The 26,632-nt window shown below is 35.6% G+C and overlaps 1 protein-coding gene across 5 annotated transcripts in view; it reads left to right on the top strand.

Annotated features, from left to right (window-relative positions):
• Window positions 1-26,632, top strand: part of FUT9 (fucosyltransferase 9) — a 180,927-nt gene that overhangs the window by 30,504 nt on the left and 123,791 nt on the right. For 2 of the 5 annotated variants that reach the window (XM_032408220.1, XM_032408219.1), the window contains exon 2: window positions 17,337-20,622. The exons of 2 other annotated variants lie outside the window; for them this stretch is intronic. The gene's annotated coding sequence lies outside the window, so the exon portion shown is untranslated. The remainder of the gene's footprint in view (window positions 1-17,336; window positions 20,623-26,632) is intronic. One more of the 5 variants, XM_032408221.1, reaches the window with a different exon arrangement.

The raw sequence follows: 26,632 nt of genomic DNA, 5'->3' as shown, positions 1-26,632 counted from the left end.
GTATGGAGGTTCCTCAAAAAGTTGAAAATAGAGCTACCATACGATCCAGCAATAGCACTACTGGGTATTTACCCCAAAGATACAAATGTAGGGATCCAAAGGGGTACGTGCACCCCGATGTTTATAGCAGCAATGTCCACAATAGCCAAACTGTGGAAAGAACCAAGAGGTCCATCGACAGATGAATGGATAAAGAAACTGTGGTATATATATACAATGGAATATTATGCAGCCATCAAAAGGAATGAGATCTTGCCATTTGCAATGACGTGGATGGAACTGGAGGGTATTATGCTGAGCGAAATAAGTCAAACAGAGAAAGACATGTATTATATGATCTCACTGATATGAGGAATTCTTAATCTCAGGAAACAAACTGAGGGTTGCTGGAGTGGGGGGTGGGGTGGGAGGGATGGGGTGACTGGGTGATAGACACTGGGGAGGGTATGTGCTCTGGTAGCGCGGTGAATTGTGCAAGACTGTTGAATCTCAGATCTGTACCTCTGAAACAAATAATGCAATGTATGTTAAGAAAAAAAAAAAAAAGAAGACAGCAGGAGGGGAAGAATGAAGGGGGGAAATCGGAGGTGGAGACGAACCATGAGAGACAATGGACTCTGAAAAACAAACTGAGGGTTCTAGAGGGGAGGGGGTGGGAGGATGGGTCAGCCTGGTGATGGGTATTAAAGAGGGCACGTCGTGCATGGAGCACTGGGTGTTAGGCAGAAACAATGAGTCATGGAACACTACATCTAAAACTAATGATGTAATGTATGGTGATTAACATAACAATAAAAAATAAAATAAAATAAAATAAAATAAAAATCCTAAGGACTGACAAGTAGGCAATTACCATCCAAGATAACAAATACTGTTGGAATATCCAAGGGGATATCCAAGGATCCTGCATATGGTTGTGTAGCCCTGTGAGGTAAAAGCTACTCAGCTATGGGAAAAGTGGGGGGTGAAAGCCACCTGCCAAGCTGTGTAGCCTGGTCACCCTGGCGAGGTTATTGCCATGTCACTGAACCTCAGAGGAGGGATCTTCTTTTGTAATCTGTCCTTTCCAAAGGGGGACCTCCTTTGTAGTTTGCTCAAGGCAAGTTCAAAGCAAGATAGGTGTGGATGGCTACTTGAACCTCCAAAAGGCCTCCCCAGATGTAAAATACACCATGACCTAGAGTCTGATTTTCAGCTTTCTAAATACATAAATCTGATCTTGCTAAAGCAATTAAAGTGGATCAGTGGATCCAGCTTTTGCTTTTGAACAGCTCATTCTTTCATTTTGTATATATATATATATATATATATATATATATATATATGGTTTCAAAATTCCATTCCTGCCTCATTATATGTGGAATAGTATTCAGATCCCTTGATAAGCTGTACAATAATGTCTCTCATTATTGGGACTTATAGAAAAAAATACATTTTACGTCATGATCCGTATATGCACTCACACGCCTGTGCACAAGCACACATGCATGCACACACATGAACATCATTTATGGAATATGTATTCTTGAAATAAGCAATGCACTCTGATTTTTGTATTTTATTTTTTTCTCTTCTATTTCATTTAAAAAAATTGTTGCAACTCACCAATTGATTTCAAGCCCCACAAATTGGTCAACAAACCATAGTCTGAAAAAAATTGATCTATAACTCCATAGAGTTCAACTGTGTCTGAGGCTTTGCATTTGATATTCCCTCTGCCTTAAACTCCTCATGCAGAGATCTCTGTAGAAATGGCTCCTTCTTTTCTTAAGTTTCTACTCAAATGTCACTGTTTCAAGGAAACCTGCCTTTTTAACCCAATGTAAAGATTTTCAGTGCTATCGGCAATGACACATTTATTTGTTCACTTGTTTATCTTATGCCCCCTACCCACCTCTCCATAAGAGAGGAGAGCCCATTTTCTTCACTGCTGAATCCTTATGAATCCTGGCATGGTGACAAGTGATTAATAAATATACATGCTTTGTCTATTACACATGCACATTTGCTCTGCAATTCCCAAGGATTATTTTACAATGGGAATACCATTTGGAGTCAACCTGGAAAGCATTACCCAAAGATCATTGTGTCCCCCCTCTAAGGGCATGCTACATTAAAAAAAAAATATATATTATCAAAATGAGGGGAATTAATCATGTATTTTGACTTAAGTGGCATCAAAAGAATCTATCTTTAATAATGCTTTCCTTCCTCCAACGGCTAGAAAACCTTGTCTCTGGACAGGAAGGACACTTCTTCATACTGTGCTTTAATGGCAAATCTAAACTCTATCTGGTCTTTACTTTTCACTAAGCAGAGAGGGATCCAAGTTTTTCATGGCCTGAATCTTTAAGAATAGAAAATGACAAATACAATATGTCCTTCCAATGCCACCCAGCAGAAAGAAAATGCGTTGGAGAAATGGTAAGAATAGTAGTCTTAACGGATTGCAGTGGGAATATCTCACTTATGCAAGTTTTACTGGAATGTATAATCCTCTCTCAGAGCTTTACAAAAGGCATGCAAGCGAGGAGGCCAATGATGTTTAAGTGTTGTTCACATCACACTTTATCTGCCTCTGCTTCTAGGTGCACATTTAGTCACAAAATATGTTTTCTACACTAAAGTAAAATTCTTATAATTTCCATTTCCTGAATTTCAATCATATCTTGTTTTTTCCTGCTTGAGACTATGAACATACTATTTTGATGAGAATTGTGGGTATTTCCCAAATATTCCTAGTCTTAAACCCCAAAATTTTGGTTTAGTCCCTGAGATAGCTAATTGCGTTCATTACATATGGATTTTGTGATTTAACTTCAGAAAGGAAATGTATTTCTCACATATAGTAGAAAAGGAGCCTTTTCTGCTCCTCCCCTGAAACTCTACATCAATATGAAAGTAGAACAAGGTCTGTGAAAGAAGAATGCCATGGGCACTATGTGAGGGGACTCAAGCCACACACCAGACATTAAGAAAGAAATCCTGAAATCTCTTTAGAGTCACTGGATGATTATAGAGGCTGCATTTGTTTTCCATGCTTCTGTTAACAAATTGTCACAAATTTAGTGACTTAAAACAACAAAAATTTATTGTATTAAGATTCTCTAACTCAGAAGACCAGCACAGGCCTCCCTGAGTTAAGGTGACAGCAGAGCTCTTTTCCTTTCTGGGATCTCCAGGGAGAATCTGTTTGCTTGCTTTTTCCATCTTCCAGAGGCTGTTTGCATCCCTTGCCTCATGGCTTCCTTCCTCCATCTTCAGAATCAGCAACAGTACATTTCTCTGGCCCTTTTGTAGAGGTATCTTCCTCTGACCACAACTGGGAAAATTTTCTCCATTTTTAGAGACCCATGTGAATACATTGGGCCCACCAGAAATCCAAGATATCACTGATCTTAAGGTCTTTATCTTAATCATATCTGAAAAGGCTCTTTTGCCAACCAGGTAATAAAGACTGGGATGAGAAGAGAGAAGATTGGATGGTAAGTTCATATTGACATACTGATCTGCAGTGGAGATTCTAATAGCATATATTTACTCATTCGATAAATATTTTTGAACACCTCCTGAGTGCCTGACATGGGAAATAGGACAAGGAACTGACCCGATCCAGTGTCTACTTTTCCAGTAGGTATGATGTAGAGGCAGTAAAGCTAAGTGACGAAGAGCAGGGAACCTGTGTCAGATTGCCTATAACTGAGTCTTCATTCTGCTACTAGGGTCACCTTCAGCAAATTATTTAATCTAACCTGCTTCATTTTCCTTTCCTCTAAGATGGACATTAAAATAAAAGTACCTTTTCTATAGTTTTGTCGTGAGTTAATACACATAAATTTCCTAGAACAGTGCTTGATATACAGTAGATTTTAAATAGATACTAATTATAATTATGGAAAGGCAAGAAAGCAATTAAGGAAAGGGTATTCTTGAAGTAAGAGATTGGCTGGTCTCAACTGGAAAGTAATGGACAGGAAGTTGAGGGGGGCATAAAGAGTCTCAGAAAATAATCTCTTCTTGACAAGTCTTCTTGTTGCTGTTCTTTGGAATTCTTAGTTCCCAGACTTCCCTATTCTGTAGCATATTTCTGAGAATTACACAAGCTAATAGTAACATTCAGTCTCCTGGCATGCCAATCACCTATATACCAAAACACATGCTACTCACTGATAAAATTCACTATTTAAATTGCATATTAAAAACATTTTTGCACAATTTATGTAACCCAGTCTAATAAAGGAGTTACAGTAGGTCAGTAAACAGTTCCTTCTTATTTCTTCCACGTCTCATATGAGGCCATTCTGTTTCAAAGTCAACACCCAAGGGAAACTACCAGAAATAAAATTTGAAAAGGAAGGAATTTTAACACTTGTCCATTTGGGATATGATGGAAATAAATGGGAGCTCTGCCAGACATTGGCCCCAACTTTTTCAAGTTTTGGAGTGAGAAACATGAATTAGAAAATAGTTTTGAATTTTTTTTTCTTTAATCTCTGTTACACTTACTTTTATTATTTCTTTTGGGTTATGAATTCCTTGAGTATCTCTCTGTTTTCATTCACAGAAAGGACAGAACCAGAGACTTGAATTATAATAAAATCTTGGAGAAAGGGTAAAATTCTCAACATACTGGCATAGCTAATATAGACTGAACAGTTATTATATAAAAGGCACTGTATGGAAATGCTATATGTCATTTACTCCTCACAATAATTCCATAAGGCAGATGAGACCTTTCATTTTTAAATTGAGGAAAGTGAGAAATAAAATAATCTTCCTAATGGAAGAAGCCAAGATATGAATCCAGGCTGTATTTGAGAAACTTTTTATTTTGGTTTATGACTGTTTTATTCATTAATTTCTATCATGTTTACTAAGCACTTAATACATGCCAGGCAATTTTGAAGAATGATCTTTATTCCTATGAAATATTCAATGTTTTCTTTTGGTTACTCCATGGTGAACAACAAGATTTCCAAAAATTTTTAGAAAAGGATTCATGGTGCAAAATTAACTATATTGCTCCCACAGAACAATGATGGACTTGGGAAAATGCAGTAATAAAATTAAAAACCTACTAGGTATTTGGCACATGTTCAAAGACTTTATCTTTATCACAAATATTAAGTTAGGCATTCCATCTGAAGGAGAAACTGACATTCGAAGAAGTTAAGTGACTTACAGAACTAATTAGTGATAGAGGCAGAATTTCCCAATATGTCCAGAGAAATATTTATCTCTGGAAATACTGAGAAAATGGTCTGGGACTCAAATGAGGAAGGATATGCAGCATACCCCATGCCCTCTGTAGTTCTCCTCAGTGTATGTTGGCCTGTTAAAGGTTTTAGGAAACTCCTATAGTAGTGAAGCCTGTTTAATATTGTTGAATTAATCATCCTTAAACTTATATGACCATATAGGCTGGATAATAGCAAATGGCACCAATTTAATCCAAGCACTGCACATCCTATTTAACCGGGGTCATCTACATAGCTTGTGAGACCCAGCGCAAAATAAAAATGTGGAGACTTTTGCTCAAAAAGCAGGAAAAATGTATCATTAAAGGTATTAAATATATGCAAACAATGAATCATGGAACACTACATCAAAAACTAATGATGTAATGTATGGTGATTAACAACATAATAATAAAAAAACAATAAAAATTCTATTACCCCTTTTAAATATTAAATATATATATATATATATATAATTTCTTTTCCCTTTTTTTCTGCAGTCTCTCAACATGTCATGGCATTTATTATGTGCTATTCAATGTTGTTCTAAGTAAAGAAAATTAAAATTTTAAATTATTAGCATAAGTTTTACTATTCATCTTTATATAATGTAATGCCAGTCCTAATGCAAATATCAGAACATTCAATTTGCATGTAAAATCACCCAAAATTATAATTCATATTTCATAGCTCATACATTCATATATATTCCATTGTTAAAATAGAACAATGGAAATTCTGAGAAAAATTATTTCAAGTGTTTTTATTTTACTTTTGATATGTACACATTTGACCAATGCTCTCTACTTTCAGTTTACTCATGAATAAGAAAGAACTGAAAAGGAAAGAAACTTTGGGATGCCCTATCTGTACCTTTTCTTATATGTCATTTGTAGTGTAAATGGTTGACTAATAACAGGGAAGAAGTAACAGGAATAGGAAGGAATATGATAGGATTCCTTGGTTGTGTTTTTTAGAATAACATTGGCTTTGGTCTATATTCAAAGAAAGTTTTGGTTCACATGGAAAGCATGGCCACTTGGTGTTGTCAGTGCCACTCCCTTCCCTTACTCACAGACATAACACGTTTACCTTGAATTCACTTTTAGTCTCCTTGAATTCCCGTGCATTGTGGGTCCACCAGAATCCTGTGCCCACAAGGTATCAGGAAGGCTACATGCAAACAGGACTGCAAGAAATGGTGGCCACACATGTTGCATGTTACCTCCTCTGCTTATATGCGCACTCCCTTGTCACAATTAAAATTGAATTTCACTTACAACACACAAGTTCAAATATAAAGTTATTAAGAGTTTCAAGGCAGCAACCACAGAGCAATAAACCAAGTATGGGGCCCTCTGAGAGCAGAGTCCTGTGTAACTGCGCAGGTCAAAAGCCCATGCAACTGTCCCAGTGTTTAACCCAACCCAACATGATGTAAAATTCAATATTTTTAGATTATCAAAACACCATTTTTTAATTTCTAATAGAGACCATGCTCTTTTTATCATCATTTCTGTCAATTAAAAATGCAACCCATGTTCAGATTTGTGGTTTAGTGTTCTAGTTATGAGACACTACATTCTTCATTATCTAGCCCTGTGCTTTGAAGGTATCTTAAAAGGAAGAGTTTATCCTTCCCATCTATCACCAACTGATATTTCTGTGAAACACAAAACCACTTACTTGAATATCCTAGTCATGTTATGTAAATGCTTATTCTCTCTTTCTCAACTTATCTCAATGGTGCTCTGGAACAAAGAGTTTGCGTACCATAACACACTTTGTGTAGCACTAATCGAAAGGAGAGCTCATTGTATTTTAATTGTGAAGATGATTGTTTCAGTAAGGAACTGATTAGAAATACTATCCCAGAGTCTTTTAATTCAATTATGGATGATAGAAGGACATATAACTGCCATGTCTCTTTTACATTTCTAGCCTTCGAAATAGTCATAAATGATTTTTGAAGAATCAATCTTTGACAATCTAGATATTTTTACATGACTTGTGTGAAATTCTCTTTTATAAACAATAAAATAATAGTAGAATTAGTTAATTAAAATTTGCAAATCAATATTATGTATCAAACACATGACTTTTCCTTAGAATAGAATTCTGATGGGGAAAAACAAGCATCCAGACACTCTGAATGTATTTTAATAACTACTGTTGACTTTCCAGAACCTTTTGAGAAGTGTGGTTGGATTGGAAAGAGTTACTAAAAAAGAACTGGAAAGTCTGGCCACCTTTGTCACTCTTTCTCCCAATCATATTTATTTTCTGCAGAGTTCTCTGCTGGTTATTCCCTTACTCTTTCACCCCAGAGCTTTTTGGAAAACTTATCAAGGTTTCCAAGTGTTTGGCAATTACTGCTGGTAAGCACATTTCCTTTTCCTCAACTCCCAATTGGTTAAATCAAGAAAGAAGCAAAAAGAAAGCGGGACAGACAAATCTCGTGTGCTCCCTAAGCTGGCCAGGTTGCTGCAGAAAGGAAATGGGAGCAAGGAGAGAATCAGAGGATTTTCTAAATGGAACCAACCTGAATTCACTATGACCACTCAGCTGCCAAGAGTCTGAAAGATGTTAGGGAGGTGAAGGTTCCTATTGCTAGCGCTATACTGAAAATGAAAGGCTTTTGCTTTTTTAATACTTAAGATACATCTTGAAAGATCAAGAAAGAATCTCTGGAGAAGAAAATACTTGTGAACTTTTCTTCATGAAGGTGGTATGCAGAGAGGGATGTTTGGAGAAAAATTACAGAGCAAGTTAATATTTAATGAGATCAAAAAATTAAAACTATAAAAATAAAATCTTGAAAATAATCCTGTGTCTTCACGGAATCACCACCCAGGCAAGCACATCCCAAAGCTCAGACTTCATTGAAAATTTACCAAGAGAAAAGTAATTTTTTAATTCTTTTGAAACCAAGCACCAAGTCAGATTAACTAACAAGACTTTTTCTTGGTCCATGGAAGATTAATTTCTACATGGATCTAAAAGATATCAAAATAACTCCGAAGTTTATATCTCCATAAAATTATTTTCAACGGTCCTCAGGATAATCCTAGATTTTGGAGATTTTACATGTCAAAGAAGCATTAAAGCAATGCATTTTTTCCCCAACCATTTGCTCATTTCAGTTTACTTCCGTAGTTTAGAAACTTTAAAGCTGTTACAGTTCTCTCTTAACATGGTTTGAACTGCACACGTCTACCTGTACACAATTTTTTTTTTGGTAAAGACAGTACAGGAGTGTAAATGTATTTTCTCTTCCTTATGATTTTCTTAATAATATATTCATTTCTCTAGCTTACTTCATTGTGAGAATACAGTATATAATACATATAACATGCAAAATATTTTTTTTAGATTCATTAGCCAACATATAGTACATCATTAGTTTCAGATGTAATGTTCAATAATTCATCAGTTGTGTATAACACCCCATGCTCATCACATCACATGCCCTCTTTAATGCCCATCATCCAATTACCCCATCCCCTTACCATATGATAATTGTCTTTCTCTGATTGACTTATTTCACTCAGCATAATACCATCCAGTTCCATCAATGTTGATGTAAATGGTAAATATTCATCCTTTCTGATGACTAATATTCCATTGTATATATATACACACATTTTCTTAATCCATTCATCTGTCAATGGACATCTTAGCTCTTTCCCCAATACTTTGCCTATTGTGGACATTAGGGCTATAAACTTTGGGATGCAGGTGCCTCTTAGGATCAATACATTTGTATCATTGGGGTAAATACCTAGTAGTGCAATTGCTGGGTTGTAGGGTAGCTCTATTTTTAACTTCTTGAGGAACCTCCATACTGTTTTCCAGAGTGGATGTACCGGCTTGCATTCCTACCAACAACATAAGGGGGTTCCCCCTTCTCCACATCTTCACCAACATTTGTGGTTTCCTGTCTTGTTAATTTTAGCCATTCTGACTGGTGTGAGGTGGTATCTCATTGTGGTTTTGATGTGTGTTTCTCTGATGCGAGATGATGTGGAACATTTTTTCATGTGTCTGTTTGCCCTTTGTACATCTTCTTTGGAGAAATGTCTCTTTATGTCTTCTGCCCATTTCTTGACTGGATTATTTCTTGTTTGGGTGTTGAGTTTAGTAAGTTCTTTATAGATCTTGGATACTAGCCCTTTATCTGATATGTCATTTGCAGATATCTTCTCCCTTTCTGTAGGTTGCCTTTTAGTTTTGTTAATTGTTTCCTTTGCTGTGCAGAAACGTTTTATCTTGATGAAGTCCCAATAGTTCATTTTTGCTTTTGTTTCCCTTGCCTTTGGAGACATGTCTAGCAAGAAGTTGCTGTGGCTGAGGTCACAGAGGTTGCTGCCTGTGTTCTCCTCTAGGATTTTGATGGATTCTTGTCTCACATTTAGGTCTTCATCCATTTAGAGTTTATCTTTGTATGGTGTAAGAAAATGGTCTGGTTTCATTCTTCTACATGTGGCTGTCCAATTTTCCCAGCACCATTTATTGAAGAGACTGTCCCTTTTCCATTGGATATTCTTTCCTGCTTTGTCTAAGATTAGTTGACCATAGAGTTGAGGGTCCATTTCTGGGTTCTCTATTCTGTTCCCTTGATCTATGTGTCAGTTTTTGTGTCTTGATTACAGCTTTGTAATAGAGCTTGAAGTCTGGCATTGTGATGCCATCAGCTTTGTTTTTCTTTTTCAACATTCTTCTGGAGATTCGGGGTCTTTTCTGGTTCCATACAAATTTTAGGATTATTTGTTCCAGCTCTGTGATAAATGTCAATGGTATTTTGATTGGGATTGCATTAAATGTGTAGATTGCTCTGGGTAGCATAGACATTTTAACAATATTTATTCTTCCAGTCCATGAGCATGGAATGTTTTTCCACTTTTTGTGTGTCTTCCTCAATTTCTTTCACAAGTGTTCTGTAGTTTTTACAGTACAGATCCTTTACTCTAAAAGATCTGTTAAGTTTATTCCTAGGTATCTTATGGTTTTTGGTGCAATTGTAAATGGGATCGATTCCTTAATTTCTCTTTCTTCTGTCTCATTGTTAGTGTATAGAAATGCAACTGATTTCTGTGCATTGATTTTATCTCCTGCCATGTTGCTGAATTCCTATATGAGTTCTAGCAATTTGGGGCTGGAGTATTTTGGGTTTTTCACATAAAGTATCATGTCATCTGTGAAGAGTGAGAGTTTGACTTCTTTGCCAATTTGAATGTATTTTATTTCTTTTTGTTGTCTAATTGCTGAGGTTAGGACTTCTAGTTCTATGTTGAACAACAGTGTTGAGAGTGGGTATCCCTGTCATGTTCCTGACCTTAAGGGAGAAGCTCTCAGTTTTTCCCCTTTGAGAATGATATTCACCGTCTGTAGATGGCTTTTATGATATTAAGGTATGTTCCCTTTATACATACACTGGGGAGAGTTTTAATCAAGAAAGGATGCTGTATTTTGTCAAATGCTTTTTCTGCATCAATTAAGAGGATCATATGGTTCTTGTCCTTTCTTTTATTAATGTGATATATCATGTTGATTGATTTGTGAGTGTTGAACCACCCTTGCAGTCCAGGAATAAATCCCACTTGGTTGTGGTGAATAATCCTTTTAATGTACTGTTGGATCCTATTGGCTAGTATCTTGGTGAGAATTTTTGCCTCCATGTTCATCAGAGATATTGGTCTGTAATTCTCCTTTTTGGTGGGGTCTTTGTCTGGTTTTGGGATCAAGGTAATGCTGGCCTCATAGAACGAGTTTGGAAGTTTTCCTTCCATTTCTACTTTTTGAAACAACTTCAGAAGAATAGGTATTAGTTCTTTTAATATTTGGTTGAATTCCCCTGGGGAGCCATCCAACCCTGGACTCTTGTTCGTTGCGAGATTTTTGATTATTGCTTCAATTTCCTTGCTGGTTATGGGTCTGTTCAAATTTTCTATTTCTTCCTGTTTCAGTTTTGGTAGTTTATAAGTTTCCAGGAATGCATCCATTTCTTCCAGACTGCCTAATTTGTTGGCATATAATTGCTCATAGTGTGTTCTTAAAATTGTTTGTATTTCCTTGGTATTGATCATGATCTCTCTTCTCTCACTCATGATTTTATTAATTTGGATCCTTTCTCTTTTCTTTTTTGATAAGTCTGGCTAGGGGTTTATCAATCTTATTAATTCTTTCAAAGAACAAGCTTCTAGTTTCATTGATCTGTTCTTTTTGTTTCTATTTCATTGATTTCTGCTCTATTTATAATTTTGCTTCTTTTGCTTGGTTTAGGCTTTATTTGCTGTTCTTTCTCCAGCTCCTTTAGGTGTAAAGTTAGCTTGTGTATTTGAGACTTCTCTAATTTTTTGAGAAAGGGTTGTATTGCTATGTACTTCCCTCCTAGGACCACCTTTGCTGTATCCCAAAGGTTTTCAACAGTTGTGTTTTCATTTTCATTTGTTTCCATGAATTCTTTTAAATTCTTCCTTAATTTCCTGATTGACCCATTCATTCTTTAGTAGGATGCTCTTTAATCTCCAAGTGTTTGAGTTCCTTCCAAATTTCCCTTTGTGATTGAGTTCAAGTTTCAAAGCATTTTGGTCTGAAAATATGCAGGGAATAATCCCATTCTTTTGGTACTGGTTGAGACCTGATTTGTGCTCTATTTTGGAGAATGTTCCATGAGCAATTGAGAAGAATGTGTACTCTGTTGTTTTAGGATGGAATGCTCTGTATATATCTGTGAAGTCCATCTGGTCCAGTGTGTCATTCAAAGCCCTCGTTTCCTTGTTGATCTTCTGCTTAGATGATCCATCCATTGCTGTGAGTGGAGTGTTGAAGTCCCCTACTATTATTGTATTGTTATCCATGTGTTTCTTTAATTTTGTTATTAAATTGTTTATATGATTGGCTGCTCCCAAGTTAGGAATATAAATATTTATAATTTTTAGATCTTTTTGGACAGACCCTTCAAGTATGATATAGTGTCCCTTTTCATCCCTTACTATACTCTTTGGTTTAAAATTTAATTTGTCTGATATGAGGATTGCTACTCCAGCTTTCTTTGGATGTCCATTAGTATGATAAATTGTTCTCCACCCCCTCACTTTCAATCTGGAGGAGTCTTTAGGTCTAAAATGAGTCTCCTGTAGTCAGCATATGGATGGGTCTTGCTTTTTTATCCAATCTGATACCTTGTGTTTTTTTATTGGACCATTTAGCCTATTTACATTCAGAGTAACTATTGAAAGACATGAATTAGTGCCATCATATGGGCACCTGTAAAGTCCCTGTTTCTGTAGATTTTCTCTGTTTCTTTCTGGTCTATGTTACTTTTGGGCTCTCTCTTTGCTTAAAGGATCCCTTTTAATATTTCTTGTAGGCTGGTTTGGTGATCACAAATTCTTTTAGTTTCTGTTTGTCCTGGAAGCTTTTTATCTCTCCTTCCATTCTGAATGACAGTCTTGCTGGATAAAATATTCTTGGCTGCATGTTTTTCTCATTTAGTACCTTGAATATATCATGCCAGCCCTTTCAGGCCTGGCAGGTTTCTGTGGATAGGGCTGCTGCCAGTCTAATGTTTCTACCATTGTAGGGAAGGAGCTCTTGCTTCAAACTGCTTTCAGGATTTTCTGTTTATCTCTGAAATTTACAATCTTATATATATATATATATATATATATATATATATATATATATACACACACACAAATATATATACATACACATAAATAAATAAATAAATATATATATATATTTATCACAATATATCACATATATATAATATCACAATATAATATATGTATATTCACCTGGGAGATTATATTCTTTTTCCCCCTTTTTTCTCTGTTTCTTTTCTTTTTTGGTTTCTGACTTTTTCGAATTTGTCTAGTGTGTATTTTGCTTGAGTCATGATTGATACTTTTGATCTTGCTCTCTCATTCATTCATTCTTCTCTGGGAAAGATGACTAGAAGGAGGAATTCACAACAAAAGAAAGAACCAGAGGTAATACTCTGTCACAGACCTAATCCATATGGATATAAGTAAAATGGTCTTCTGGGGGAGGGGCCTGCTGCACTAATTCTCAGGTGTCTTTGCCTGGGTGGAGTTGCATCACCTCTTGCCATGGGGCTGGGCTCAGTGTAAGCTCCTTCCCTCGCTCTGTGTGGCTTTTGTTCCCTGAAAGCTTTCCACCCTGGAGCTAAAGGATCATGGCCCCCTTCTTTGGTAAACCCTCAGGGAAAAGCAGTCTTCACTTTTGTGTGCACCAAACTCTGCAGACTCCTGTGGTGCTCACCCAAGCCAATCCTCCGAGGGGAAGGAGGAGGGTCACTACCCTTCTGCCCTTTGCAGGGTCCCCCAATCCTGCCAGGTTCTGGGTTTATGGCAAACTGGCTGAGAGCCCACTACTGGGCTCACTGACCATAGCCAGTTTCCCTGCTCCAATGTTTGGGGACTCTGCTGGCTTAGGTACCCCTGTTCTTTCTGTGACCCTGGGGATGCTGAGACCACACTATCCCACCTAGGATTCTGCCCTGCTTTTCTACCTGAGCACCTTTCAGGCAGGGATGTCCCTCACTGAAGCAGACTTCTAAAAGTTCAGCTGTCTGGGACTATATCACTTTCCAGTAAGCTAACTTATGGAGGCTCCCTCCCCCTGCCCTTATCTTCCAATATATCCCCTCAGATTCACTTCTCCACATCTCATACCTTGGAGAAAATTGTCGCTTTTCTATTTGTAGAATTCCAGCAATTCTTTTCTTACATCTCATGTTGAATTCATCAGTGTTCAGAATGATTTGATAGTTACCCAGCTAAATTCAAGGGACCAGATGAAAGGAGGTCCCCTACTCTTCTGCTATCTTGCCTCCCTCTCCATACAAAATATTTTTCATTGACTGTTTATGTTATTGGTAAAGCTTCTAGTCAACACTAGAATTAATAGTTAAGCATCAATTAGTAGTTAAGTTTTGGGGGAGCCAAAAGTTAAAAATATGAATTTTTGACTGTGTGGGATTCAGAGCCCCTAACCTTTGCACTGCTCATGGATCAACTGTATATCCAAGGTACTGTTGACCTGTGACTACAGTAAATGGGAAAAGGAAGTTTTTGTATTAACTAGTAAAAATTAAGAAAGAAGAAAATCCTGAACCATTTAAACTGAGGAAAATACATTTGTTAACAGACACATTTAAATAAATAATCACTTCAGCACTAGCCAAAATATCACATGTTGCATATTTATTATCAATTTTGCAAGGTTCTCTTGGAAAGCTATTCAATATTTGGTTGTATACACCAGTAGCATAAATTACTCATGATATTTATTTATTCCTAATAATAAATTATGGCTCCAGGGAAAGTGTGAAACTGTATTATTTGTAAACATATTATGATATAAGATATAGAATTAATGAATCAAACTATTCAGGTTTATTTCTCATTTTTAGATATGTCTAAGAGTGCTACATAAAGCTCAGAATATCACAAGGTGTCACAACATAATGTTGCTGTGGTGAGTGCAGTAGCAGGACTGACTCTTCAGCTGTTTCAGGGTCCACTTCATTAAGTGATCATAGCTGTGAAGGTTAGAGCTCTTGTCCTTATTTTGGAGGATGAATGGACAAGCTAATTCACTCATTCTCTAAGTAAATCAACTCTTCTTTACTTAGCCCTTACTCTGGGCTAATTATTATACTCAGTTCTGGGGTTATAACAAATGAAGAGATAGACATGGTCTTGGCCTTTATGAAATATAGAGCCTAGCAGCTATTTGTAGTTTATCTGGTACTAGAATCCAAGACCAAGTCCACATGCTAGTGCACAACTTGAGATGTGACCTACAGAATTCACTCATTCATTCATTCATTTATTTAGTCAATAATTTTTGAATAATATTGTGACCTAAACATCCTGCTAGATCTTTAGACTGCAAAGATCTAAGAAAAAAAAATCCTTCTACTTTTGAAGGACTTACAATCTGAGGAAAACATAATAATAAAAAATTCCACAACTATCAACATTTTATTTTTTTTTTTTAACTTTCAACATTTTAAGTAAGGACATATATGACAATACAGTGAATAATATAAGAAAATTAACAAGTGAATAACACATGAAGTACCCAGCATACCGGAAGAAATTTAGGCAGAAATATGTCTATGAGAACATGGAAGATTCCAGCCACATACTGCCTTTTGATCTTGGGTATGTCCGTATTCTCCTTGTGTTTGTGTTTCAGTGTTTATGTCTGAAAGAAGGAAAAGGATAGTTTCTATCTCATAGGGTTTAAAAGTGAAGATTTCATGGGATAACACAGACAATGTGCTTAACTTACTAACACATAGAAAGTACTAAGTAAGTTTAGTTATTATTTTCATTTTTATCTATCTTGATTTTGTATTTGTCTCCCTTTCCTTCATTAGATTTCAAGAGTTCCTTAAATTTCTTTATACTGTGTCGAAAATGATGTTCCTTGTCTTATTAACTTGATTGCTCTTTTTATGAATTGTGAGTGGTCTGCTTAGTGCAGTAATTAACTTATTTTCATTCTTATTTAATAATGAAAACATGTAATGTTACAAATTTTCTTTGAATATAGGCTTAGTCATATAATTTTGATGTGTAGTATACGTATGCTCATTAACTTATAAATAGATGTGACAATCTTTTTAATTTTTTCTTTGACCCAATAACTAAGGATAATGATTTAAATCCCTAGTTAATGGTTGTTTGAGGTTTTACTTTTCTTTTCTTTTCTTTTTTCTGGTTCAAACTTAGCTTAATATCTAATTATAATACATCTTAGTCAAAAATTATAGCACGTGCAATTTCTGCTTTTATATTTATTTATATTTCCCCTGTGGTGTGGTCTGCTTTCAACTATATAGACAACAAGTATTTAGGAAAAAAATTCCTTATAGTTCTATGGCACAAAGTTTGTATACAGTGTTTATATTTCTATTTTAATTTTGTCAACTTCAGATCAAAATATCAAAATAATATTTGAAGTAAATATGTTGAATTCTTGCATTTTAGTTCTATTTATATTTGGCTTAAATTCTATTTGTTAAAGAATGTCTGTTTTAGATATGTTGGTCTCTGCCAGTTCTTGAAGTTTCATGCCTGTTTACCTTTATTATGTGTTGTTAAATAAAATAATTTGTGCCTCCTTTAATGCTTTTTGCCTTGGAAACCTGTCTTGCCTGAGACTGAAACAATGATCAGAGAGAATAAAATAAAATTCTCGAATACCTGCATATCCTTGCTTCCCATTGGAAGGGAATAGGAAAGGATAGATAGAATTTGGTCAACCTCTATGTCAAAGCCATATGTATGAGTTCTAGAAACTTTGTTTTTCTTTGTCAAGGGCGTTAAAATAGCAGATGGAGAATCAACCCTATGAACATGCAAATCAGCTTTTAGTTTCCTTTTATTCATTGTTCATGTAACTTCGATTAATAGTGCTTAATCAGTAAAAAGTGTGAGTTGTAAGACCTCTTTTGCATGACTATCACTGATTGAATTCTGAAAGTATTACTAGTAGAAAAGAAAACAAAACTTAATATAAGTAAATATATCTAATACCTAAAAACCGAAACTCTTCTAATTAACCATCTAATACAGTAATTATATTTCACACGGTTACAATCTACATACTTCATGATTATGTATGGAAATAATGATAAAAGAGAGCTTGGATATATGAGAACTGCATTTTAGTTTTTATTATCTGTCTTTTTCTAATGTTCAAAAAGTTAGAAGAGCGGTAACCTATTTTAGTTTGTGTTCACTTCTTTCATTTTTTATCTAACATTAGGAAGTGCTAAAGAGCAGTAAACCAGACGATTCTGGAAGTCAGAAAAAAAAGCCTCCATAAACCACATGTTGCACACCCATTCTCTGAATAATAAAGAAACAGACAGAAAAATAAAAACCGAATTGCTAAAGCAGTAATATTGCCACTCCCTTCCAAGAAACTCAACAATATCAACAGTAATAATGGGCAAAATTTACATTTGTTGATTTTATAAACATATATTTGAAAAGCTCTCAATTGTTCTTTCTCAAGCCCCTAAAACTGGGTTGAAATCTCTTCCTTCCAAAGGCTGAATTGGGGGAATTCTTTGCTACAGTTTTTGCTACCAAAAGTTAATGGAAGCACAGGATGAAAAGCAGTATATACATGGAACGCTGCTGTTGGAGAAAACTGAATATGAGACATCAAAAGAGGCAGCACCACTCTGGATAAATCAGGTGTGTTCAGCAATCTACGAAGACTCCCTACACCCTGCCTCCCTTACATCTCATGCTGTCTGTAAGAAAACTGTAATTACCGTACATGCCATTAGACTCTAGGGGAGGAAATCTTTAGGAGAGAGAGGGAGAGAAATCAAAGGCTACTTCTACAAATACATATAATTTAACGTAAGGAAAAGTATGGGAAAGAATCTAAAGTAAAGGTTTCACCTTTCCCACCTTCCATATATGTACTTAAGGGACCAAATATAAGATCACCAGATAATTTTCTCCTTTTCAAGGAATAGAATTAACCAAAAAGTAGCTTCTTTTGGTTCATGTTCAAAGAAAATAATGATGTATCCCTTTGTGCCCCAGGCGTCTGTGCACAAGATATGTCCAAGAAATTTGATGTGTTTGTGCTCTAATAGAAAAGACCTCGACATTTCCTAGTCTTAACTTTACCACTTACTAACAGTGGGGTCCAGGATAAGACCGGACCGGAAGGAATATACGGTACCAACTTTATTCTAAAATTTCCCATGTCTCTTCCCTGAAAGCTTCCGCTTGTCTCTCCACATCCCCACTCCAGTCCTTCTCTTGTCTCATGTCTGCTGCCACCTTCCTCCCCTGCATTCCCTCAATCCCTTTCCTTTGTAAATCCAGTTTAAGGTCTCCACAGATCACTGTAGCCCCACCTGTGCAGCACTAGGGAGGGACTGAAATGAGAAGGAGGAGAAGGGGGAGAAGCAGACAGGAGAACCCAGAAAGTGAAAGCACACCAACCCTGTCAACTTCTCCACACCCTGTCCCCTTTTTTCACCAATGGAATCAAGAACAAGATGAAGAAATTGAAATATTTCCTCACCTAGACACAAACCAGCAGACATGATGGCTCACTCTTTTAGTGAGAAAGATAAAGCAAAACATTTCTTTTTTAATTTCTTTCTAATAGGTTTATGTCCTTCATAGGGTGAGAGGGGCCAATAAACTGGGAGAGAGATGACACAAACAAGATTCGTTAGGTCCGTATTTCTTTCAGGGGCCTTTGAAAGTCTTATGATCTAAATGATATAAAACTAAATTTTGAAGTGACTGTTAAAGCTATTTATATATACTAGACAATTTTCTCAGGATTTATTCTTTTTTGTCTCTCAGACTCTCACTAGAGTTCAGTCATCGAGTTTTACTTCACACATGTGGATAAGCCTCCAGCCTCTCCAAACATTTTAAAAATCTGTAAATTAAAGACATTTAAAAGGAATTCACATGATCTCATCTGGACTGCTCTTGATCTTGTTTGATATTCTTTAGCATTCTTTTTAGAATGGGTCAGTAGCAGAGGGGCTGTAACTGATCTCCGTATTTCAGCACTGGGAACGTGAGGCACTCTGCATTGGGTTCAGTTCTATTCTGTTACGCTACTCCCATTTGTCAGTAGGTAGAAACTTCTCCCTTTCCCCAGAAGGCAGTACCTTCTGTGAATAGTTGCTTTACACAAGCATTCATTGTTCAGAGGGTTTGATTCCTCACTGAGCAAAAACTACGGCATTATAAAGATGCCAGTTTAAATTTTTTTTAAGCTTGAATTTTTTAAAGCCAGAAAGGAACCCTCACTGTTGAGGCAGTCATGAAAGAAAACCTCTTTTCACAACCCCTGAAACAAGTGGATGAAGAGAGTAAGAGTGAAAGTGCAAAGACTGGGAACCTGGCTTTTTTCCAAGAAAAAGAAAAAGCCACAGTTAGAAGAAGTAATTGAACACTTTGGAAATCCCTTTGAAGACCTAATGCAGTGGAACTTTTTTAAATGAATAAAAGCTAAATGCATAATAATTCCATGTAAGAAAATATAAATGAATGTTTGAAGTAGTAAGTAATGAATTTATAAATGTTTAATGTAGTGAGACCAAGCAGTAGCACCCCTTAGTAATGTGTGTTTAGCATTAGCAATGTTGTTACGTGGAGGAGACAAATGAAAAACCTGGCAAAGTTTTACCTCTTGTTATTTTGTGTCCTGAATGCTTTGCCTGGTTCACAGTGATGATATTAGTTGTATCGATCATCCTTATTCAGTAGAAATCTGTGCACTTTGGAAACTGAATTTTGAAGGTGGGTTCAAAGGCAAAATATTCCACTCTTTCATATTGTGACTAATGATACATTAAACAAACATATATTACTTATAATAACAGTAGAAGCAGTTGCATTTACATGGAGAATATAGGAATAGATTTTAGCTCTGTTAATAGAACATATAATATGAAATTTTAATATCTTGCTATATGTGGTATTTCTTAGTAAAAAGGTATGGAAATCATCGATATTTGAAGAACTTTGATATAAAAACAAATGTGTGTTGAGGACACTGGATGTTGAGATCTAAAATGGAAAAAGCCTTGAGTGTTTGTCATGCTGAAGAAGAATGTGTTTTCTGCTAAATGTGGTATAATATGTTGTGTTTTTAGTAGATAGATTGGCTGCAGGTCATCTTCTCGAAATATTCCAGTGTGTTTTGTTTTTGTTTTTGTTTTTTGGTGCCAACTTTCTCTAAACTCATTTTTCTGCCTCCATCCCAACTGACTCGATTTGCTGGAAGTCAGAGAATAATGTTAGACTGCCCGCTGCACAATGCGCGTGCACAGACGAGCAGGCTAGCAGCGTTCTGCTTTGGAGCAATGACTTAACTTTGGACCATGTAGATGCTGCAGAGGAGTAACGGTCACTTAACACATCGGTGTCTAGACAGGAGGAATAACTGATATGGTGGAGTGTGACAGAATTCTGAATCAGGAAAAAATAACAGTAACAACAGAATCTTAAGGTTGAAAGGGAGTTAAAAAATCATCTAAATCAACTGTCCATCACAGTACATTACCTTTCACTCTGAGGCTCATTTCTAACTGGTGTTACCTTGGAAAACCACTAATTTCTGATTCTTATTTTGAATTTTGTATGTGGATTGATTTCTCAGCCTGCCCCACAATATCTCCTCCGTATGGAAAAATGTTACCTCTTTTTTTTTTTCAAAGTGTGAAAATAAAGCAACGAGACTGATTTTCTTTTGTGAGTCATATCCGATCTCTAAAAACAGTTCCTAAAATGGAGTTGCCAAAATATTCCACATCATGGCAGCATGGCTGGAGTAAGCTTATGAGGTAAATATGCTCAAATATATTTCAGTATTCATTTTATAATCTCACATATCTCTATAATCACATGTTGAACTTTAATACTAAACTTCAGTAACTTTAATACTAAAAGACATGCATAAAAACACATTGTGTTTATTGTTTAGACAGAACAATAACATAATTTCTTTGTTAAGAGATCTCATTTGGTGAAAGCAGAATCTGACAAAATTTTGTCTTGTTCTCACTCAATTATTTAAACACAAGGAATGGTCCTGATCTGAATTAAAACTCTGTTTAGTGGGGCGCCTGGGTGGCTCAGTTGGTTAAGCGGCTGCCTTCAGCTCAGTCATGATCCTGGGGTCCTGGGATCGAGCCCCATGTCTGGCTCCCTGCTCGGTGGAGAACCTGCTTCTCCCTCTCCCTCTGCCTGCCACTCTGCCTACTTGTGCTCTCTCTCTATCTGTCAAATAAATAAATAAAATCTTAAAAAAAAAACTCTGTTTAGTGTCAAATTGAACAGATGCAAACTCACTTATGGAGGGCCTTTTCTTGGAAATAAACTCTTTAATTCAATAACTATCTAATCCCTGAGTATTCCACAGAATATGAACACCTAGTTAAATTCATTTTAAGGACCAAAAAGTATTTCATCAATAACATTTACATATTAATTTAAATTTAATTATACAACATAAAACACTTAGAACCATTAAATACACAAAGATTATTTTGAATTAGGTGTTTCTAACATCATTAATGTTAGTATAATATTCAAAAATAAATTAAATATTTAAGGAAATCCTTATTGTCTTATTCCTATTAAAGGTTATTTGGAACTCAGCATCTACAGAAGAATTACTAGCTGGGCATTTATTGCACGTAAATGACAGAATTCAGTTAATAAGAAAGACCTTTATAACACTGAAACAGAGTTTAAACAAAGTAAATAAGTGTTGTCATTTTGGTTTGTTTTGCTTTGTTTTGGCAAAATTGTTATAGAAGTCCATAAACATAGGCATGTGAATACACATTACAATGTATTTTATATCTAACTAGTATTAAACTTTCAGTTCACTAGTAATCTCATGGATTTTATCACAGAGCTATGGAAATAGGAGAGGACATATTGCATATCTCATTTTAGAATTTACCTATTGTGGTACATGAATATTAATCTACTTTATAATTGTGTTGTTGAAGTAGATGCTACAACATATTTTAGTAGATCATTCTAGTATTTAACCACATTTCCTGGCAAGAATGAATTTATTATCTATTGTTCTTTAAAAGTCTCATGATGCTTCTTAAACTCTATTCTCTCTGGGGATGGGTAAATTCTAATGATCGTGCCATATATTATTTTAGAGATCATTAAACCTTCTCTGCTCTAGATATTTTTAGCATTCCCAGTTTCTCATGTATCTAGTTTTACAAACTCTTTCACTCTTTATATTGTTCATTTCATATTTGTCTTTACCAAAAAACATCTGCTTCTTATCTGCTTAGAATAACCTGCTTCTTATCACTTTAGAATCATTCAAAGTCTCATGGAACTTCTTGATGCTTTGTATATATTATTCTCTTTTTTTCTCATTTTATTTTGTGAAACTGGCTTGCACTATATGTTTCTGAGATCTTTTTCTTGCATGTTATGTAACTGCCAACCAATGCCTTGTGTTCATGTTCTTCATTCTTATAGTATCTCGCTACTCTACATGGTTAATGTTATTTATGTTGTAATCCTCTCCTCTTGGATGCTTATGATCTAATCATATTTAATTATCAACAAACTCAGAAGGCTTTTAGCTTACCCTGTTTTATTAGAAGCACTTTCCCAGAATACTTCTTCCCAGGAAACTAAAAAGAAAAACTGAGCCAATGCCACTGTCAAGTTATAGAAAACAGAAGCACTATGGATGATCTAGCAAGACAGAGATGTATTCTGTCTTGCATGATCTATACTCTGGAACTCAATTTGATCTTAATCATTTCAATGGAGTGGCTAAATTAATTTATAATTTGACTTATAATTGTGTCACAGTTGGAATAGCATTATGATAGTGTTCTAAGTGCCTTCGGTTAATTTATCTCTTTTAATATTGGGGAGGAAAGAGTTAAAGTAGCTGGCCTATGATCCATGAGGATACTGTGGGCAGAGATGGGGAGCAGGTAATTTGGTATAATCTCCTTAGAAAAAGCTGAAACTGGACTTTTTCATAAATGAACCAATACTACTCAAGAGAAAAGAGACCTTATCTATGGAATGCTCTTAGCAAAGATATTTCTGGTGTAGGATTATGACAATGAACCTGGAATCTGTGGATTTATGGAGAATGGGAAATAGGAAAACTTGCTGACTCTCTGAGGTGTCAAATACAGATACTTCATAACCTAAATGCCCCATTACTGGGTGAGGCAAGTAAAGACAATGAAGCATCACAGGGCTGCAGATGGGTGAAGTTATGGATCCAGGGGTATACAAGTAGGGAGCAATCAGTTTTACCTTTGGAGAGAGAATTCGGAGAAGGATCCTGCAGATGTCATCAATAGTCTTTGCACAAGGTAGATGCACCAAACCACATCAGCCAATTCCTTCGAGAGTAGGACATTTAAAAAGCTGCCATGTAGATTCAGGCTGGAAAGTAACTCATGGGGAAAAACCTTATAATTAAGCCCAATTAAGTAATTCTTTTTGTTATTTCAGCTCACTGGAAAAGCCTCAAAGTGAGACAAAGGTATGACTTGAATGTTTAAGCTAGCAAACTCTTGGTTACACTATCAGAGTTGCTGCATATTGGGATCCATTAACAATTTATAATGGCACAATTGCTGCCAAAGTGCACAAGACATTTGGGTGTAGAGATCCAGAAATACTGGCATCAAAGTGGAACAATTACTTCATATTTTTGTTAGCTCAGCTTATCCACTACTGAAGAACTTGCCGGTCCTTACCAGCTCTCTATGACAGGGAACACATCCTATACCTCACTATTAAAGTGATTACCATGGCATTTGACCTATGGTCTCATATGTCCCTGGGAAACAAGTTATCTAAGAGCTGACCACTGCTGTACCACCTGTCTTCTAAGGATGAGTGCTGAATGGAGGTCACAGAGAACATAGTACAGGATCATGTGGAAAGTGATGGATGTTTCCTTTGAGGATTGATATCCCATACTGGGATATCCACATTCCAAAAAATATATATGTAAAAGTGGTTCTAATACATAAAATTAATTAAATTGGATAGTCATAGAGGACTAGTCCAGGTGTTCTTAGTACAATTCATTATCTAGTTATTCAGATTAAATGTTTTAAATGAATTATCAAAACAAAAAAAAAATGCTCTCTTAGATGATTCGCCTTGCAATTCCATCATTTCTAGTGTGCTCTGGGAACATTCCTATTGCTACAAGAGCAGCAAAATGTGGGGAAGGAAAAAATATGTTTAGTGAGGGGAATGCCAATGCTTACATATTCCTGGCAACTTGCTCAGTACTCTAAGGAATTGGCAATGGTGGCTACTCTATCTAATAAAATGGGATGTGATCAGTATGTTAATGAGCAAAATATTGTTATGCCTCTTTGAGCTCCAAATCTAAAAACTTTCTCAGCAATTTATATGCAATTTAAAGAAATTTGAATTTTAAAAAATATTAGTATTTGCTTTTTTTTCCACAACATTTTTCCTTTTTGTATGTATATATATGTTATATATATATATATAACAGCCATATATATATATAACAACAGCCACAAAACTGCTATAGGCCTATTATATTTTAGTTTTAGTCACAGCAGCATAACTAAAATACTTTATTTGAAAGTTTGGTCCTGTATGTCATAAACTACAAAATTGATTGGAAATCTTTAGTGAGAAGACTTAACAATTATAAGTTGCAAGATAACAGAAAGATATAGATTGTTGTCACAAGATAATGGCCACTGACTGTGAGATAAATGTCAAGGCAAAGTCATGGCAAAGTCTGGCCATTTATCAAAAGTAAACATTGAAGAAAAGTAGGATACATTTATCAAGCAACTGTTCTAGTCCAAGAATTTTATTTTTCTCGTCGTAGTTGATGTATGATTTAGATGCTGTCATTTCACCTGCCAGATGTTTGTGCAGCTAAATGACTTGGGTCACTGCTGCCTTCTTTAGAGTTATATAATCTTGATTTTTGAGTGATGATTTTGTTTAGTCCAATAATACCTTATAGTAAGAAAAAAATTAATAATGTTCATTGATTTGGCTTAGTTTTACTTTCTTTTTCTTTCTACTTAGAATTTTTTTATGCCCTCATCTATTACCTAAAAGTGGCTTAGTAAGATTCACATTAAAATGCATGTTCAAAGGATCAGTAGGGTAGAAATTCAAATAAAAGGCTGTAACTGAGGAGAATTATACTCAAAATTATTTTAGTATAGGCAAAAATATTCTAACAAGCAGAGCGATCGCTTCTACACCTCTTGTCCCTGACATGTGTGGCCTGTTGAATCACAGTGTCATCTGATACTGACAGCTTTATTGTCATCTATAGTCATTTATACCCATCACCTATCCTAAATTACTGTAAAAAGAGGCCACTATTCTCCTGATTTAACAAGTTCTATATTCCAACCATGATGGTGAATTTGGAATCCATTTAACTTCCATAAACCAGCTTCCTCAAATGGAGAGCAAGCCCCCAGTAATTACAAGCTGAGAATACATGGGGAAATCTTTATATAACTTATACAAGTATAAGTATGTATACTTTATTTCCAGAACTACTTTGTGATGGCATTACTTAGAGTATAGAAATAGTAAAGATATTTCTCTTCTACCCTGTAAGTATTCAAGGTGCCTGAGTATAGTGTACATATTCTAGAATTGCCCAATTCCTGCATCTTGCACACTCAACCTTTTTCAGGTGTAAGAGAGGCTGATCTGGATTAACGAACATCATGGACCATAAAATATGATTACCTAAAGCTTTTAAGTCCTTCCTTCATTGTATCCTTCCTTCATTCATCCGTTCAACCAAAACTTATTGAGTAGCTGTATGTGTGGGATATTATATATTGTTAAAGTAAAAAAATATATAGATGAATACTATACAATCTTTCCACTGAGAAATTCCTAGCCCAATGGTTATGGATATATATATGTATATGTATGTATATTTTTTCCATTAGACTGGAGAGATATGTGTGTGTGTGTGTGTGTACACACATATGCACATGTACATGTATGTTTAGGCAAGGATAAGTAATTCAATACAACTGTGAGCACATGTTTGTGGTAGGGCGGAGGAGCAAGTGGGAAATGTCTGGAAATAGAAAAAACTTGGGGCGCCTGGGTGGCTCAGTCAATTAAGCATCTGCCTTCGGCTCAGGTCTAGATCCTAGGGTCCTGAGCTCCCTGCTCAGTGGGGAGCCTGCTTCACCCTCTCCTACTCCCCCTGCTTGTGCTCTCTCTTTCTCTGTCAAATAAATAAATAAAATCTTTTTAAAAAATAGAGAACAACTTTAGAATATAAAAGACTTTGTGTACTTTGCCAAGGTGTTTGAATTTTATCCTATAGGAAACAAAAAGTTATGGAAAGATTTTAAACATAGGAATGATTTGATCATGCCTGACTATGTTGAAGGCATCATGGAAGCAATAAAATATTAGAGATGCTAAGTCTTTGCCACTCTTTTAAGAGTTGGTGGTTGCTTGAAAAAACAAAGCGGTCGTAGAGGTGATGAGAAGGGCATTGGCTAAGGATATGTAAGAGACCTAATTGACAGGCCTTGGTAAATTATTTAGTAATATAAGAGGAAGGAATGACTCAGGGATGACTCTGATGTTTTCAACTTAGAAGCACAGAATTGTGGTTTAAAAAAATAAATAAATAAAAAATAAAAAAACAGACTTTATGTTAAGACTTCAAAGCTGATTTTACCACTTTTTATTTTAGTGACCTTGGGCAATTTGCTCAAACTCTTTGTGCCTAGTTCTTTTTACTTGTAAAACCAGTATACTAATTATTTTTACCTCATCAGATTG

The sequence above is a fragment of the Phoca vitulina genome, unplaced genomic scaffold, assembly GCF_004348235.1.
Source record: "Phoca vitulina isolate PV1807 unplaced genomic scaffold, GSC_HSeal_1.0 scaffold9, whole genome shotgun sequence".
NCBI classification, from domain to species: Eukaryota; Metazoa; Chordata; class Mammalia; order Carnivora; family Phocidae; genus Phoca; species Phoca vitulina.
Note: the sequence above shows the minus strand (reverse complement) of the source record. Positions and strands in the feature narration are given on the sequence as shown.